The sequence below is a fragment of the Neovison vison genome, chromosome 12, assembly GCF_020171115.1.
Source record: "Neovison vison isolate M4711 chromosome 12, ASM_NN_V1, whole genome shotgun sequence".
Lineage (NCBI taxonomy): Eukaryota > Metazoa > Chordata > Mammalia > Carnivora > Mustelidae > Neogale > Neogale vison.
In genome coordinates this window covers 120,268,980-120,281,728 of record NC_058102.1, presented here as the reverse complement: position 1 = coordinate 120,281,728, position 12,749 = coordinate 120,268,980, and the positions used below count along the sequence as shown (strand labels likewise).

Genomic DNA, 12,749 nt, shown 5'->3' with positions numbered 1-12,749 from the left:
CCAGCCATGGCTGCTCCCTGGAGCCAGTTTCCGAAATGGGTTAACCTAGGTGTCCTGTAGCTCAGTATTACTTCTTAAAACTCACGGTCTTTTCTCCTTCATTTTCTGCAACTTTTGTGGGATTTGGTATGGGGATATAGCAAACAACCCAGCCAGCTGGGTGGATGGGGAGATCAGAAAAGTGAAATGCATTAATTTCAGCAGTTCCCGATCGTACCAGAACAGGTAGTCAAAACCGACTTTCTTAAGAATCAGGACTTAAGAAAGACCATGATGTAAAAAAATAAAAAATAAAAAATAATAAAAAATAAAAATAATAATAAAATAATTTAAAATTAAAAATTAAAAAATTTTTTAAAAAAATTAAAAAAAGAAAAATCATGATGAGCTCAGTACCCCCTTTCAAAAGGTAGCTTCTGCTTCTCTGTTACTCACTTTTAAGTCCTTTGAACTTGTTTCTGTGTCAGTCTGCACACTTCCCCTCTTATATTGAGTGCATGCTGTGTGCTGGGGTCCTGGACACAAAAGTTGGATCCATTGTACTCGAGGGGCTTATGGTCTTTGGAGAAACTTGGGCTTGCCAAGAGAGCACAATGGGATAAACGTAATGGAATCAGGGAATGGTGACAGGGCTCTGTCTGGAGGAGTCAGGGAAGGCTTCAAGGTGACTCTTGAACTGAGACTTGGAGAAGCCAAAGAATTCTATCAGTAGGATAAAAATGTGAGGAGTGGGTTGGTGGAGATTTTCCATGCAAAAAAAAAAAAACTACTTGTGCAAAGGCATAGCTATGGGAGGGAGCCCAGTCTGGCTAGGGAGCAGTACTTTGATTAGGAAAGCTCAAGTGCAGGTGAATCATAACTAGTAAAAGCTCCATTTATTGTTCACTGTATGCTAGGTGCTGTGTCAAATGTGTTTTACATACTACCCGATTTCACCTTCCAAGTAAGTCCACGGTGGAGGCGTTCATATCCCCACGCTCCTACCCAGGATACTAACCACCTCCTGCTTGCCTGGACAGCGTCGGGGGAGGGAAGGTGGGGGGGCAGGGAGAATCAGGTGGAGGGGGCGCCGGGCTGCTCCTGCCCCAGCTCCCTCTCCTGACCACTGCCTTTCCCCACACCCCATTTTGCCAGTCCTCCCTCCCTCCCTCCTCTTCCAGCCACAGCCTGCTTGGGACATCTACTTTCCCATCTGTTGGGCTCTTGGCACAGGGAGGTGACTCTTTTGACTTTGGGTGGAGCCAAGAACCAGGCGCCAAGTCAAATACAGTTGTAGGAGTCTCAGGTTGTTTCTCCAGAGAGTCCTCAAAAGAACTGCCCTGTTGTCATTTCCATGGCTTGGGAGGGTTTTTTTTTTTTTCCTCCCAGTAGCTCTGGGTCTCATCCAGTCTTTTGGTGCTGAATCATTCAGGAAACCATTCTGCATGGACTTGGCCCTGCTGCCCACTTCCTCACACATCTCTGTCTCTCAGGGGTTGAAAATAATGACAAGGAACAAATGATGGAATGATGGAACAAAGACAAGGGCAAAGAGACCTTGGACAATTTGGGCTGAGGCTTACCCACCCCTGCCCACCACCCCCCAAGAGTTCCTGAATCATACAGAGAATAAAAGAATCCCTCCTTCTGCCCTTGCCTGGGTCAGAAAACACAGCACAATGTAAACATTCAGAATTGACAAATTGTATGACCATCTAATCCCTGGATCTCCATACCGAGAGTGAACGTTCCTGAGCAGTGCACCTTTGTAGGTTCTAGAGAACTTATCTTTCTAGGGTCTCCCAGGAAGCATTTTAGAACAAGTTGGGTAATCATTTTGCAGAGAGCTGATCTGTTCATTTCTGCCTGGAGGTTTGTAATTGGCAGCAGTCCAGTAGATGGCGTGAAAAGGATCCTTGACAGGGATTGCTGAGAGCTCGGACTAGTAATCATAAATGGGTGATCTAAGAGTGGTGTGAGAAGGGCGAGGTATGAGCAGAGGAGCTTGGGGGAGGAGGGAGGACTTGGGTATCGGGTGTTTTTCCTGTCCCTTGGCTCTCCCTTCATTCTTCAGTTGCAGGCTGTTTCCCCTCCAAACCCATACAGTTGTCAGCTGTTGTCTTCACATCTCCATGAGAGTCCAGGACCCCTCTGGAGATTAAGGCTTGGGAGATTTTCCTGCAAAGGGCCAGATAATAAATATTTGAGGCTTTTTGGACCATGCAGGCTATGTTGCAATGACTCAGCTCTGCTCCTGTGGCACAGAAGTAGCCACAGACAATATGTAAACAAATGAATGTGGCTGTGTTCCAATAAAACTTTATTCACAAAAGTAGGCAGGGGACCTGATTTTGGTCCACCGACCGTAGTTTGCTGCCCCCTGGTTGAGATTTTAATCCTCTCCTTTTTTTCATTCTCTTATTTGAATCCTAAGAACAGGAACAAAGTGTTAAAAAGGAAAGCTGTCGGCCTATGTTGTTTCTTTTGGACTTGCCTTCCCTCATTTTTAACATTTCAGAAAGTACACTTTGTCTTGTCTTTATAGGTGGTTATTTAAATCGAAAGCAGCTGTGGAAGGCAAGAATGCTAAGTATTTGCTAAGTCTGCTGCCGTGAAATAGTAATTTTTAATGCACTTTTTGTTTAGTTACATACAGAGTTTATTGGTATATCACAAAATAATTCGGGAAAATGTTATACCATACATTGCCAGGCATGGTATCATCAGTGCTTCTGGTTGGAATGAGTGCATTTACAGGAGCTGAAACTGTTTAGAAATTTAAAAATCATTTAGAAGTGACTTGATGGTATATGGATTCTCTGTGGTGATTCTGTGTGGTAGTCTAGATGGTAACAAGGACGCATTCCTTTATCTTTCATATTCTTGTGAAACATTCTTCTAGCATCTGAGAGTCCTAGGGGAAGTGGAGAACACATAGAAGGTTTGAGGTAGAGGCACAGGTGAGAAACTGTCCAGGTTTGTCCTGTTGTGGGAGATAGACGACCACCCCAAAGACCAAACTAAGAGCACTCAGCCTCACAGACACAGGGAGGCCCATTCTGGCGTCCTTCCCTGTCAGCCCGTGGTCCTAAGGATAGAGGAGGATTAGCAACTAGTGAGCAGTCTTGTAGTTCATGGTAGCTGGGCACAACCACCCGACTCCCCCTCCCCCAGCTCCCACTGAAATGCTCAATGGCAGCGCGCAGAAGAATGTCCTGAAACTATTTATGACAAAATGCCAAAGGGAAACAACTAGAACGGATGGCGTGATCCCAGTGGCTTGTTCTCAGTCTAACGTGGCATGATCCCAACTCTGTTTAAGTATTGACCTGTACCCACAGACATAGTCCTAGGATGAACTACATTAAAATGTTAACAGTGGCTATCTCGGTACAATAGAAAGACCGACGATTTTCTCTTTTTTGGTCTCATAGTTTAAAAAAGTTTTTCTGTGATAAACAAGCATTGCTTTTATGGTTCCAAAGGTGTTATTTTGAAAAGATGAAGAAGAGGTATCTTTAGTCCACCTTTGGTCTCGCTGAGAATAAGAGTGTAGGCTTCCCATCTACCCTGAAGCAGGCACCCCATTGGTAATGTAAAGTTTCCCTGAGAAAGACATCCCTGCCATAGGCTAATGCTGGGCCACACAGAACTCTGCTGGACGAGTTCTTTCCCCTCCTGAGCCAGTCAGTGCTGGTGATTAGGAGTTTTGGGGTCCTGATAGCATAGTTTGTTTCTCTTTTGCTCTTCTTCAAAGAAGATATGGCAATACCTAATTCAGCTTGACTCATTCTTTCCCCACCTCAGCTTACCAAAAGCTACCACAAAGCTAAATGAGCAAATGACATCTTTTCATATATGTTTTAAAAGCAGATTTATAAAGAAATTAATTTCATTTGGAAAGCATCCCATTTCTTCTTAAAGAAACACATGTATTTGAAAGCTTAGCTCTTGTGTAGAAATTCTTGCTGCCTTAAGAGGTGATGGGAGGATTCAGGCGGCTTCCTTGAGAAGCTGTTGATAATGGCCTCCTCACTTTGTAGGGTTAGCCTTACTCTTAGGGCGAAGAGTCTCTCCACTTGCAAGCATAGCCCACTTTCCACACAGAGAAAGACCTTCTGCCTGGGAATGGGTCCCGGGTCACAGTTTGGATTGGTGACATTGGACAAGTTACCAAGATTCCTTCTGTGTCTTTCTGCTCCGACTCAAACCCTATCCAGCTCAAAGAGAGGCTGCAGGGATCAGGAATGACATATTCACTAAGGAACTCCAGTCCCCCAGCCCATCCCATCTTAACTACCCCTGCCACGTACTTCCAAGTGATCCTTCATTCCATCTTGGTTTCTTCAGGCCATTGTCAAAGTAGTCTTCCTCTTAGAAAGTGGTCTAACTTTTTAGAGTAGGGAACACCTGGCCCCTTGGAGGATGTTGATGTCTTAGTGATCACTACAGTACTGCCAAGAGGACAGATCTCATTGCATCCCACTCTGTCTGCTTTTATTGACTGTTTTAAAATGCAGTTTTTGAAGAATGTCATAAAATAGAACTTAACCTTCTCTTCGATATTATGTTCCAACACAATATTGGATTCTGTCCTTCTAAAGTTTGAACAAACATGTTAAAACCCAGTACTCTTGTTGTAATAGAATTTGCTTGGACGCTTTGATCCTGTTCTTGGTTGAAGAATCTGCTGTACCTTCTAGAAAGAGCATGACTTAATGAAAGAGTGGGTATAAAGTGCTTATCCTAGTATGTGGCCATAGGAAAGCCTCAGTAAGTTATACAGATAATGTCTGGTCATATACAACATAAAAAGTCCTGTGACGTCACCTGTGCCCACCTTCCTTTCTCTTCAAAGGGGCTCATTTTGGCCAGAAGAGGGCACTGTTGAATGTGTGGTCTCCCCCTTGCTAAGGGTGGCAGCTCCAGGGGACCAAAGCCTTCTATTAGATGACAGATGTTTTGGGAATGCTTAACTGGGTTCAGATTTTTCAGGGTATGATTCAAATGGCCAGCATGACGAGTCTACAGGGGCAAAGGTAAAGCAGGCCTTGAGGGGTCTGTCATGTGACAAGGGCAGCGAGTATCTTGCCAGTGTCGTGTGATACTTGGTGTGTGCTGTGCAGATGTGATGTATGGTTGGAGGCTCTGTGGAAAGTAGCATGGAGATGGTCTGGGGAACGGGTATAGGACTTCCAGACACAACTGGGCAAGCCCAGCCCTCCAGGAGGAAGGAGGAACATGGCAGAGGCCCAGAAATGAGAAAAAAGCAAGACAACCAGGAGCCAGGCTGTTTTGAGCATAAAGTGTATGAACAGAAGAATGAAAAGTAAGATGGGAGATGTTGGCTGAGTCCAATCACAAAGGTTAAGGATTTTAAGGATTGACCTTGACATCAGAGTAATGGCTAACATCTAGTGAGCATCTACGCTGGACCAGGAGGTCTTCATCTGTCAGAAATGCCATAATGAAATTCCACAGATTGGGTGACTTACAGGCAACAGAAATGTATCTTTTTCCTTCTGGAGGCTGAAAGTCTGAGATCAAGGTGACAGCCCCATTGGCATTGGGTGGGGAGCCTCTTCTGGGTCACAGATTGCTAGTCAGAACCTCATGGGATAAGAGGGGCAAGGGAGTCCTCAGGCCAATTTTATAAGGGTATATCACTCCCATCCGTGAGGGTTCTGCTGCCAAGACCTAATCACCCCCAAGGGCCCCACCTCCCAGTACTATCATATTGGGCATTAGGATTTCAGTATTGGAATTCTGGAGGGGATACAAACATTCAAACCATAGCATGGGGTGTGGTTCTAAGCACTTTACAAGTAAAACTCATTAAATCTTTGAAACAACCCTGAGAGCCGCCACTACCCCCGCTGAGACATGGGGAAACTAAGTAGGGTAGGTTGGGTTCCTGTTTGTTTTATTTTTTAAGATTTTATTTATTTATTTGACAGAGAGAGAGAGGGATCACAAGTAGACAGAGAGAGAGAGAGAACAGGCTCCCTGCTGAGCAGAGAGCCCGATGTGGGGCTCGATCCCGGACCCTAAGATCATGACGTGGGCCAAAAGCAGAGGCTTAACCCACTGAGCCACCCAGGTGCCCCTGTTTGGGTTTTTTTTGGAGATTTTTTTAGGTTGAGGTTTTTTCCCTTCCCACCTCTTCTGGAGAAGGGGTGGGAAGAAGAGGAAAGAACAGGATTGGGCAGAGGAAGCTGGACTGCAGTGCAGTCTAGCAAAGGCTGTAAACCCCATGGGGAGCTCCAAGGCTGAGTTCCCTTCAGCCATGTTCTAAGTTTGGATGCGGGTCCTGCTCTTCATTCCCTTGTGTCAGCCAGTTACTGGATGTGGGTGCCCAGGAATGAGGTGCGGTGACCTCTGATGAGGTGGCTGTCTGAGGGCAGGGGTAGTTTCTGGAGAGACTCAGTGGAGGGCTGTCGGGCCAGCAGGATCTGGGTGGTATAGCACAGATCCCACCACCCTGAGTTTAAGAAGCTTGCTCAAGGTCACACCACTCATCAGTGGAAGAGGAGGAACCTGAAACTAAAGTAGCCTGGCCTCAGAGGCTGGCCATTTCACCATTGTACTATACTGCAGCGTATACAGTGGGTTTCGATGGAGATTTTGAAGTAGGAGTAAACTGCAGCTCAAGCCTTACCTTGGCGGCATAAGTCTTTTTTTTTTTTTTTTTTTAAAGATTATTTATTTATTTATTTGGTAGAGAGAAATCACAAGCAGGCAGAGAGGCAGGCAGAGAGAGAGAGAGAAGGAAGCAGGCTCCCGGCTGAGCAGAGAGCCCGATGCGGGGCTCGATCCCAGGACCCTGGGATCATGACCTGAGCCGAAGGCAGCGGCTTAACCCACTGAGCCACCCAGGCGCCCCTGGCGGCATAAGTCTTAATGGTGACATGAAGAGTAAGTAGGGGGAAGAGTGATTTGAAGGTTTTGTTTTGTTTTGTTTGTTTTGTTTTGTTTTCTTTTTATAGTAAAGGGAATACTCACATAAAAGAGAAAATTCTGAAAGTATGAAAGAATACACAGTGAAAATCTCCTCCTCACTCCTGTTCCCTTGATCCCTGGATACAGCCATCCTTACCAGTTTCTTCTGTCTGCTTCCAGACACAGTGTATGTATACTTGGGTATAGACAGATATGGATACCTTATTATATCTTCATACTCTTGTATCACAAGATTCACACTGCTCCAGGCCTTGATTTTATAATCAGAACATAACCTTGATATTGCTACAGTACCAATTATATACAGCTGTCTTTTTCTTTCAGATGGAAGAGGTGTTTCCGTTGTATAACTTATTGAACCGTCCCTCTTGATGGGGAGTTTTGGATTGCTCTCAATTTTCTTCCTGCCACCCAGCTTTATTGAGATTGAATTGGAATCTAACATTATATAAGTTCAAGGTGTACAGTGTGTTGATTTGACTGCTTTATATGTTGCAAAATGATTACCACCTGAGCATTAGATAACACTTCCATCATGTCACATAATAACCCCTTCTCTTTTGCAGCAAGATCATTTAAAATCTACCCTCTTAGCAACTTTCAAGTATATAATACAGTATCATTAACTAAAATTACCATCTTTACATTAGATTCCTATAACTTATCATCTAATAACTGGAAGCTTGTAACTTTTTTTAAATTAATTTTTTATTTTCGGCATAACAGTATTCATTATTTTTGCACCACACCCAGTGCTCCATGCAATCCGTGCCCTCTATAATACCCACCACCTGGTACCCCCGACCTCCCACCCACTGCCCCTTCAAAACCCTCAGATTGTTTTTCAGAGTCCATAGTCTCTCATGGTTCACCTCCCCTTCCAATTCCTCCCAACTGCCTTCTCCTCTCTAACTCCCCATGTCCTTCATGCTATTTGTTATGCTCCACAAATAAGTGAAACTATATGATAATTGACTCTCTCTGCTTGACTTATTTCACTCAACATGGATGGGACTGGAAGAGATTATGCTGAGCTTGTAACTTTTTTTTTTTTAAGATTTTATTTATTTATTTTTTTGACAGAGAGATCACAAGTACGCAGAGAGGCAGGCAGAGAGAGAGAGAGGAGGAAGCAGGCTCCCTGCTGAGCAGAGAGCCCAATGTGGGACTTGATCCCAGGACCCTGAGATCATGACCTGAGCCAAAGGCAGCGGCTTAACCCACTGAGCCACCCAGGTGCCCCTGAGCTTGTAACTTTGACAACACCTTCCCATTTCCCCAACCTCCCAGCCCCTGGTAACTAATGTTCTGTTTCTCAGAATATGTTTTAGCTTTTTTATATTCTACATGTAAGTTATATCATACAGGACTCATCTTTCTCTGACTTATTTCACTGAGCATAATGCCTTCAGTGTCCATCTGTATTGTCACAGATTGCTAGATTTCCTTTCTCACAGTGGGAATAATAATCCATTGTATATGTATACCATATCTTATTTATCCATTCATCCTTCGATGGACACTTAAGTAGTTTTCGTATCTTGACTATTTTGACTAATGGTGCAATAAACAGGGAGTGAAGATACCTCTTTAAGATTGTTTTTATTTCTTATCTCTATATACACAGAAGGGGAATTGCTGGGTCCTATGGTAGTTCTATTTTTAATTTTTTGAGTAACCTCTGTGTTTTCCATGGTGGTTGTAGCAATTTATATTCCCATCAGAAGTACGCAAGTGTTCCTTCTCTCCACATCCTCACCAACATCTGTTATCTTTTGTCTTTTTGATAGTGACCATTCTAACAGATTTGAGGGATTATCTCCTTGTCGTTTTGATTTGCATTTCCCTGATGAATAGTGATGTTGAGCACCTTTTTGTGTACCTGTTAGCCATCTTCTTTGGAAAAATATCTATTCAGATCCTCTGTCCATTTTTTAATTAAATGGTTTTTTGCTATTGAGTTGTAGGAGTTCTTTATATATTTTGGTTATTAACCCCTTATTTGATAAATAATTTCCAAATATTTTCTCCTATTCCATAGGTTGGCTTTGTTTTTTTATTTTAAAAAAGTTTTAATTGAAGTAAAGTTGATATGTATTTCCTGCATACAACATAGTGTTTCAGTGATTATATACATTATGAAATGCCATGATAAGTGTATTACGATATTATTGACTGTATTTCCTATCCTCTACTTTTAATCCTTGTGACTGACTTCTCTTATAATTGGAAGTTTGTAGCTCTTAACTCTCCACCCATTTTGCCCATCCCTCTACTTCCTCCACTTTGGCAAGCACCAGTTCTCTGTATTTATTCAAATTCTCTGCCCATTTTTAATTTAGATTATTTGCTTTTTTGGTATTGAGTTGTAACAAGTTCTTGATATATTTTGGATATTAATCCCTTATCAGATAACATCATTTGCAAACATTTTCATCCATGTGGTAGATCACCTTTTTATCTTGTTCATGGTTTCCTTCACTGAGCAAAAGCTTTTTAATTTGTTGTAATCACAATTTGTTTCTGCTTTTGTTTCCCTTGGCTGAGGAGACAGGTCCAGAAAACTAACTGCCAAGGTCCAAATGTCCAAAAATGCCTTTGCATATTTTTTAGGAGTTTTAAGATTTCCAGTCTCATATTTAGGTCTGTAATTCATTTAGAGTTTTTCTTATGCATGTAGTTGTCCAGTTTTCCCAGCACCATTAACTAAAGAGACTGTTTTTCCACAGTTGTGTATTCTTGTTTCTTTTGTCATAAACCACACATATATGGTCAATTAAGTTATTTCTATGCTCTCAACTCTGTTCTATTGATAATTTTTGTGCCAGTACTAAATTTTTTGTGCCTATTTTTGTGTCAATTTTTGTGCCAGTACCATACTGTTTTGATTACTATAGCTTTGTAGTATATCTGGAAATCTAATATTGTGAAACCCCCAGGTTTGTTTTTTCTTAAGGTTGCTTTGCCCATTTGGGGTCTTCTCTCCATACAAATTTTAGGATTTTTTTGGTTCCAGTTCTGTGAAAACACAACTTGTATTCTTAAAAAAGATTTATTTATTTGAGATGGGGGGCAAAGGGAGAGAAAGAGAAAATCTCAAGCAAATTCCATGCCGAGTGCAGATCCTGACTCAGGGCTCAGTCCCCTGACCCTGAGATCATGACCTGAGCAGAAATCAAGAGTTGGATGCCTAACCGATGGAGCCACCCAGGAACACCAACACTATTTGTATTTTGATAAGGATTGCCATTGAACCTGTAGATTACTTTGGGAAGTATGGGCATTTTAATAATACTCTTCCAGTCCATGAGTATAGTATATCTATTTATTTGTGTCACTTTTCATTGACATAGTTTTCAGAATAAAGGGTCCTTCTACCTACTTGGTTAAATTTATTTCTAAGTATTTTATTTTCTTTGATGCAGCTGTAAATGTGATTATTTTATTTCCCTTTCTGATTGCTGCTATTGCATTATTAGTGTACCAGAACACAACAGATTTCCTGTATTGATTTTGTATCCTGCAACTTTATGGATTTATAAGATCTAATCATTTTTTGGTGGAATTTTAAGATTTTCTATTTATAGTATCATGTCCTATCAAACAGAGATAAACAATTCTTCCTTACCAATTTGGATACCTTTTGCTTTTCTTGTCTGGCTGTAATGGTGAGGATTTCCAGTACTATGTTGAACTAAAGTTCCAGTACTATGTTGAGTGGACATCCTTTCCTTGTTTGTGGTCTTAGGGAAAAGCTTTAAGCTTTCACCATTCAGTTTGATGTTAGCTGTGTGTTTGTCATATATAGCCTCTATTCTTTTGAGGTATGTGTTTTCTATACCTATTAAGGGTTTTCATTATGAAGAGATAGTGAATTTTGTCCAAAGCTTTTTCTGCATGTATTGAAATGATCATATGCTTTTAATCTTACATTTTGTTAATGTGGTCTGTCACTTTGGTTGATTGGGATTTATTGACCCATCCTTACATCCTGGGAATAAATCTCACTTGATTATTGTGAATGAAACTTTTAATATATTATTGAATGTGGTTTGCTAATATTTTGTTGAGGATTTTTACATCTATGTTCATTAGGGATATTGGTCTAATTATGCTTTTTTTGGAGTGTCTTTGTTTTGTTTTGGTATTAGGGTAATGCTGGCCTTACAGATTATATCAGGGTAATGCTGGCCTTGTGGAATGCTGGACTTGTGGAACAGCTTTTCTGTTCCTTATACTTTTTGGAACAGTTTGAGAAAGATAGGTATTAACTATCCTTTAAATGTTGATAGAATTCACATGTGAAGCCTTCTGGTCTGGAATTTTTTGATTACCCATTGAATTTTGTTACTAGTAATTAGTCTTTTCAGATTTTCTGAGATCATATATAACAGGCAAAAACATTTAATTTTCTTATTGCCTTTGTACAAGAATCAGTGCATATCTAAATAAAACTGAATTTATTAGACAAACTTTTTTGCATATGCTGTCTTCTCTTTCTCTTTCTTTGCTTTTATCTTTTGTTTGACTTTCAGCAGTTCTGCCTCAATAGCTTTATCTTCCAGTGCTATCTCCTGAGCTTTCTTAAGATCAGCCAATGCTTGATCATATTCTTTTAATCCTTGCCATCCTTGAGCTCTACGGTACAGTGCTTTGGTATTGAATGGGTCTACTTCAAGTGCCTCCAAACAAATGTCGATGGCTCCCTGCCAATTTGACATGTTCAGTTTACAAGCACCAATATTCAGCGTGCCACTTAAAGCTATAGGTTACCGCTTTGATCTATCCGCTGGCTCAATAACAGTCTTTGAATCCTCCACATATCTTAAAACTTTTGTGTATTTTTTTTAAAGATTTTATTTATTTATTTGACAGAGATTATAAGTTGGCAGAGAGGCAGGCAGAGGGGGTGGAGGAAACAGGCTCCCTGCTGAGCAGAAATCCTGATGCAGGGCTCAATCCCAGGACCCTGGGATCATGACCTGAGCCAAAGGCAGAGGCTTTAACCCACTGATCCACCCAGGCGCCCCAAAGATTTTATTTATTTATTTGACAGAGAGAGAGATAACAAGCAGGCAGAGAGATAATTGGCGGGGGTGGAATTTTGTGTATTTTTTAAATAACCGTCTCCCAGTTCTGAGATTTGAAAAAAGTATTCCCAATATTTTTTGTCTTCTGTTATTTACTTTTGCAGGTTTTTCACCTTTCACTTCTACATTTTCTAGTATTCTTGCCACACCCATTCCTTTAATTACTTGGCCAAAAACCACATATTTCCTATCCAAGTGAGGAGTCTGGATGGTTGTGATGAAGAACTGAGAACCACTTATACTGCAGCTTGCGTCTGCCATGTTTGAAAAACCTTCCCAATCACACTAATAGAAATTTTCATCTTCAAATTTAGCACCATAAATAACTTTCTCCACTTGTCTCAATTTGATTTGAGAAGTCTTTACCCTGAATCATAAATTTCTTAATAATTTGATATTAAGGGCATCCTAGGAAATGGACAGTTTTCCTGGTGGTGAGTCCAATGCCTTTTTCTCTTGTACGCAATGTGTGAAAGTTTTCTGCAGTTTTGGGTACAGATCTGCAAACAATTCTGAGACAATTCAACCAACTTATTCACCTCTAGTGTCCATGTCAAGGAAGGCTCTGAGGTTACTGGGGTTGGAGGGCGTAGTTTGGGGGGATGAGAGTGACATTTTGAATTGCACATGCACTTGGGAGTGAACTCAGAGAACCTTGTGCATAACCAGTAGCTCTTTTATCATTCTTTACTTTCAGTCTGTGTCTTTAGGTGTAAGGTG

At 41.4% G+C, this 12,749-nt stretch overlaps 1 protein-coding gene and 1 pseudogene across 1 annotated transcript in view; one reads left to right on the top strand and one right to left on the bottom strand.

The window, feature by feature from the left end:
- Positions 1-12,749, top strand: part of CCDC3 (coiled-coil domain containing 3) — a 128,436-nt gene that overhangs the window by 84,528 nt on the left and 31,159 nt on the right. The gene's annotated exons all lie outside the window — the stretch shown is intronic.
- Positions 11,403-12,644, bottom strand: LOC122892283 (annotated as a pseudogene).